Here is a 6,040-nt window from a genome sequence, read left to right as displayed (position 1 = left end):
CGTCTGGGCTCGACCACCCGACCATTAACCACCGCTGCTTGGTCAAAGAGCCTGCCCAGCACGTCGTCACGCCCTTGCTCGAGTCGGAAGTCACGGGAGCGAGCTAAGAAATCAGCTCCCATGGCTTCCAACTCGGGGTCAGGTCGGTCCCGAGCAGAGGCAGCCGAGCCAGACCCCTGCGCTGGCTCCGCGACCTCCCCCCCGGACTCTTCACCAACCACCCCCACCTGAAACTTCTCCGACTCCCTCCATTGCCAGCCCTCATTCTTAGCGATCCAACGCTCCCGTTTAGTTTTACGGGGTTTAAATTTATGGCAAAACCATTCTGGATCGCGAAAGGGAAAAATCTCTCCAATAACTTCCTCTTTGCCAATAAAGAGGACGGGGCTGTCAGGGCAGCCATCCGATCTTTAAACTGCTCACAGTCCCATCCCAGAACTACTGGTACTGGCAATTGAGGACATAATCCTACCTGCACCTGCGTCACCTGCTGGCCAATAGTTATACACACATTGATTTTGGGATAGGAGTGGACATCCCCATGAATACATTTAATATGCACCCGTCCCAATATACCTTTATGCCCCGGTGAGATTAGGCTTTCCTGTACTAGAGACTGACCACACCCTGAATCCAGGAGAGCCTGGGTTTTTGTACCATCCACTGTCACAGGAATAACAAAACCCTTGTGCTGAAGTGACTGAGGTAATTGAACGCGCCTACCTGGTCGGCTGAGGTCACACTCCATCACGGGACAGTCCCGGGTTAAGTGGCCCGCCTCCCTGCACTTCCAACACCTCGGTGGGCTGGTTTCTCTCCCCGAAGTTTTGGAAAGAGGGGGAAACACTGGAGCCATAAAAGGGGCTCGCTGATAAGGCGTCCGTGCGAGACCCTGGTCCGACACTGCAGCAGCCCTTGGGTATCCCCACCCTGCCCCAGTTCCCGGGCCGGGAGCTCCCACCGACACCCCCTGACCAAATCCTGGACTACCCCTTCCCCCCAGTCCCTTCGCCCTCTCCGGGGCCGGTTGAGGGGACGATCCAGGAGCCGCACTCCTCCCCGGCAGTTTCATAGGCGTTGGCTCCGCTGCCTGGTACTACTCGGCTAGTTCGACCACCCGATCCAGAGTAGGCGGTTGTTGGGTGACTGCCGCCCTCTTCCTGCAGCCCGTGAACACGCCAGCAGAGTCAGCACAGATCTCTCCCTGCTACAATATATAATAAACAATGTAATAACAACAAGAAGAAGATATTTTGTTTCTTTAGCACACAAAAGCAAGAAAAAAAGAATAAAACCTGCAACCTCACCTGCTAGTCCAGGTTTCAGACCTGGCTGCCTGATCTGTTCATAGGTTTTCAGCATGAACCCTGGAATCCCTGCTATGCTATCCCTTGGCTAGAGCACAAGGTTCCCCCTTTCAGAGCCGAGTGGTACCCTCTGCGAGGCATTGCAACCATCTCCTGCTTCACGAGGGATGCCAAAAAGTGTCTGAGAAGAACAAGAGAAAAGGGTGTCAAAAATCTAAAAGAATATCACATAGAGAAAGTCATAGAAAACAAGTATGTCATTAAACACAGTACATATCTCTGACATGGCTGTAAATATAAAATATGAGCTGTTGGTAATATTAAAAAGAAGATGAACATGACATACATTGTGAGCATGTAAAGATGTGCAAATGTAAGGTGTGAAACATGCCTCCATATTTCTTGCAGATTCTTATACTCCAAATAAACTGCGGTAAAGAATGTTGTTACCCTGTTTCATTACAATTAAGGAAGTGGTTCCCTAGACAGACAAACTACATGTGTGACTTGTGCACTTGCACCTCTGTATTACCCCAGAAAAAACTGAATACACAGTTCTCAATATATACATAAAAATGAAAGACATGCATATGCTTCCGGGGATATGCAATCCTGCATGGGTTAAAAACAGCCTTTTAACAATTAAACATCTTGTTTAGGTTTACTAATTTCCTCCCACTAATTTGAACCTGTCAGATGGAATAGGAAGGCAGTTGGTATCCACTGACCTCAGACACTGTTGGACAACAAGGAAGGGGAGACAACTCAATACCATTTTTCATAATGTTGTTGCTCTGTCCATATGGTATACTTTAAATACTACTAACTTAGGGTGTTCCACACTTTTTCAATGAAATGATTTATGTAACTAGTTAATTAATGCTAGTCCACTGAGATCTGGCCTCATTTAAAGGGAAATCCTCATATGAGAAAAACATGTTATATAAAAAATATATAGATATATTTTAAATTTAAATAAATAAATAAATGGTACAAAACTAAAAATAAAACAGCTCTAACTGATGGACCAACATCTATCAATCTACCACAAGCAAACTTACACAGAATAAATCAGATTTGGTTCTGCCAGGAAGGCAAAGAGAAGGTTAGTTTTTACAAGTTCAAAGTTAAGATCCTCAGTAAAGACAATTACTTGTGTTGGTCAAAGCTGACCTCTGCATCAGCATCCACTCAGGAAGCTCAGGTTAAGTGGTGTTGGGTGCTTTAGGTCCAGAGATAAATGGTCTGACTAGTTCTTACTGATGAGGATGGATAATATCTTTGTCTGAATTAATTGCAACACTGACAGTACAGGCCTGGGGTTAAACAACTGCACCCAGGGAAGAAACACTCCCCACTCTTTAAGAAAGGCACACAGGCAAGTCTGTGTCAAGCTCTGAAAGTCAATCGGCCGAACTTGAGCAATTATACATTTAAAATGTAACATGTCAATTAATCTGGCTGATGGTCTTAGTGCATGTGCATCAAACAATCCAATTTCTGAAGTGTTGAAAAAGAGGCCCTTAAGTTTGCACAACACATTTTCAAATTAAATGATACTGTTTGGATAGTAGTCTAAGCAAACATAGACTATAACAAGTGTGCAGTGTACATCAAAAATCTTTAGGAGGTTTCAGACATGCAGTTTGCTAACAACATTAAGCAGATGTATAAACTTTTTTAATTGCATGGCGGCACACTGGAAAGCATCAGACGTCATGCAATTTAAGGATGCTTGCCATTTATTCATGTATTTATTTATTTTCAATGTTTAAGTCAACTTTTAGTTTAGGGCAGTGGTTCTCAAACTTCCTTCAACTTGTGAGGGGGGGGGGGGGGGGGGGGGGGGGGGGGTGTTGGGGGGGGGGGTGGGGGGGGGGGGGGGGGGGGGTGAGTGTTGCAGAGCTTTGCATCTCCACTTAGTGAAAAACTGAGACTAGTGAGACTTGCACTGTAACTGCAAATAAGTAAGCCACAGATGCTTAAAATCAGCGTTAATCGTGACAGTTAAATAGTGTACTCTAATGTCATTTTAATTCAAAGGCCATTACACATAACACCACACTGCATTTTAAACAGGCACCCTCACGAGACGAACGCTTCTCAAGTATACTGTAGTAAAATAGGATTCTGCAGCCTTCAGTAAACATAATCGTGATCATATAAAAAGTTGCTTGCCCATGAGGACTTGTTTTGATGTACTGTCCTCAGTGACTGAGCCCATTGACATTTGTATACTGTATTTAAACTGCTGATGCGCAGAGGCACGCCTTTTGCTAATTGTAATCATATCGGTCCTCTTTTAAGAATCAACCACTTATAAGAATTAAATAAATCCGGGATGGATGTGATTCTTATAAACAGAGTGCACTGTAATACACATTGCACTAATGTATTCTTTCTACAAAGGCCATTACATACTAAATAGAAGGTTTACTCGTAATGGTGTTGTGTAGCTAATGCTTTTCCATAATTAAGGGAATATCTAACATGAATCTTACTGGCCATTCATTCTTTTAGTGAACGACTGTACGTGATAATGAAGACCACTGACAGTCCCCCTTACTTCCAAGCTTGCAGTGTTGTAATTTTCACATGGAAATTCAGAATATTGTTTTTCCCACTGTACATACCACTGTACATAGCAGGAGTTGTTAGTGTGAGGTGTTTGATGTAGGACGTGCCTGATACAGAAAGATCGTCCTTCTCCTAGTCATTAATTTCTTCATTAGCTTCAGGTTTCTTGACCTCTGGTCTGGCCTAAAAGCAGTCACAACATAAACAAGTACAGTAATTAGGAAATAAAAACTGGTAATAAAAAAATAAAAACACTAACATCTCTAAGGGGGGCTTTAACTGTAAACAGATTATAAAGATGAAGTAAGATGGATATGTGAAAAAGAGACTGACCTGGATGAGGGATATGGCCAGAGATTAAAACAACGTGACAGTGAAAAGGTTACATTTTACTGGACAATGTTGGTAATGGAACTTGATAAGAGAATATGGCAAGCTGGCTCGAGCGGTGACGTCAGCCCCGGAAGAAACACACACACAGCACTGCGACTGATTGTGAAATGTGCTGCTTGCACGTTTATCATAAATAAAAACACAGGATCAACACAGCAGCTCTTGAGCCTCTATTTAAAAGTTTTAGACAGCAAAAAGTAAACAAACCAGATTATGCAAGTGCACGCAAGGTGATCTCTATAGAAAACCATCTGGGTCAAAAAAGCATCGTGCTGCTTTTAGAGCAAGTCAGAATCTCATGGGACAGAAAAAAAAAGCAAGCAGGTCATTCTGAAATGCCTCACTTAAACAGTGCCAACCTTGCTGGAAATGCTGTGTAGTGATTTTTATATAGATTGTATATATTATATATGTTTTTGTTGACACTTTCTGTTATGTGGAATGCACAACAGCGTTTTATTTGAAGTGTTTAAAGTTAAATGTCAGTTTTTGTTTGCTTGTTCAACTACAAAAAGGCACAAGTAAGCCACATGTTATCACTTTATGAAAACGTGTCGATGGCCACTGTTTACTGTGAAGAAAAGGCAATGGCAAGGAATGAAAAAAAAGAAAAATAAATAAAATACAGTCTCAATTTTACGAAACATTTATTTTGGGAATCAACAAAACAACGTTTAACTTGAACTGCTATTTGCCATCCTTTGTTTTGTAGTTAATTCACTGGGGTAAAGTAAGGCCTTCACAACATATTCTTTACTCCTGGGATATTTTTCTACTTTAACATGTTACATGTCGTAACACCTGGCTGTGAATGCCCACACACAGGGGCCATGCCTCCCTGCCCCTGCTGCTATTCTGTCTCTGCCTGCATTCTGAGCAATATAATGGCTTTTATTACTTTTGAAAATGAACAAATATCCAAGCAAATATTTAAATTATGAGCAAATATCCAAACATGAAAATCCCATGTTTGTCCCAGCACTACAGTCCAAAATGAATAGATACAATAACATGGTGTTTCCGAATCAAACAAATTTTGACACTGTTTCATTTGGAACTCTCTCATAATTAATGAGTCTATGTCTCCCTTCTGGAGAGTAATCATCCTCTGGCTGTCCACTGTGGCTCTCTGACAGTGTTCTGGTTTTCTTTTTTTTTTGTCCAACACCTATACACCCTTTTTAAAAATTACAGACATACATACAAAAAAGTAATCAAATATTATATATTTTAGGATTCTTAAACCTACATTTTGTGCTGTAATTAATTACCTGCTCTGGAAGATGAAGTATTATATGTTCTTCAGCACTGAATTCTGAAAGTGCTTTGTAGCCACTGCTTGCTACCACAGGATCCTAAAACAGATCACACAAGTGAAACATTTTATACTTTTCATATTTTTACCTGTTAAATGGATTTTACCCTGTTATCAGGGTAATGGACAACCCAAAATATATAAAGTCGATGTTGTAAATTCAACCTCTAGTGCATTGCACTAGAGTAGGTGTTCCTGATCCTAATTGGGAGGCTTTAGGACCCTGGTGTTAATTATTAGTTAATTGCAACATCTGTGCATAAAGAGAAGCGAAACCCCTGAAAAAAAACAAGTGAGGTTGATGCTTAGGAGCACATGGTTTAGAGCAGCAGGTTGTGCTTTCCATCCTGAACCAGGATAGCTGTAGCTTGGGTGTCAGTTCGTTCATTTAGGTTAGAGTTTTGTTTAAACCTTTTATTTGTTGAAGTATTAAAAGTGCATGAAAACA

At 41.6% G+C, this 6,040-nt stretch overlaps 1 long non-coding RNA gene across 2 annotated transcripts in view; it reads right to left on the bottom strand.

The window, feature by feature from the left end:
* Positions 1 to 983: 983 nt before the first annotated feature.
* Positions 984 to 6,040, bottom strand: part of LOC121298787 — a 10,841-nt gene continuing 5,784 nt past the window's right edge. For both annotated transcript variants that reach the window (XR_005947325.1, XR_005947327.1), the window contains 4 exons: positions 5,549 to 5,632; positions 3,941 to 4,067; positions 1,308 to 1,488; positions 984 to 1,207 (listed from right to left, as the gene is read on the bottom strand). This is a non-coding gene — a long non-coding RNA (uncharacterized LOC121298787). The remainder of the gene's footprint in view (positions 1,208 to 1,307; positions 1,489 to 3,940; positions 4,068 to 5,548; positions 5,633 to 6,040) is intronic.

Source organism: Polyodon spathula, chromosome 1 (assembly GCF_017654505.1).
Source record: "Polyodon spathula isolate WHYD16114869_AA chromosome 1, ASM1765450v1, whole genome shotgun sequence".
NCBI classification, from domain to species: domain Eukaryota; kingdom Metazoa; phylum Chordata; class Actinopteri; order Acipenseriformes; family Polyodontidae; genus Polyodon; species Polyodon spathula.
The sequence above is the reverse complement of the archived record's forward strand: the minus strand, read 5'-3'. Positions and strand labels throughout refer to the sequence as shown.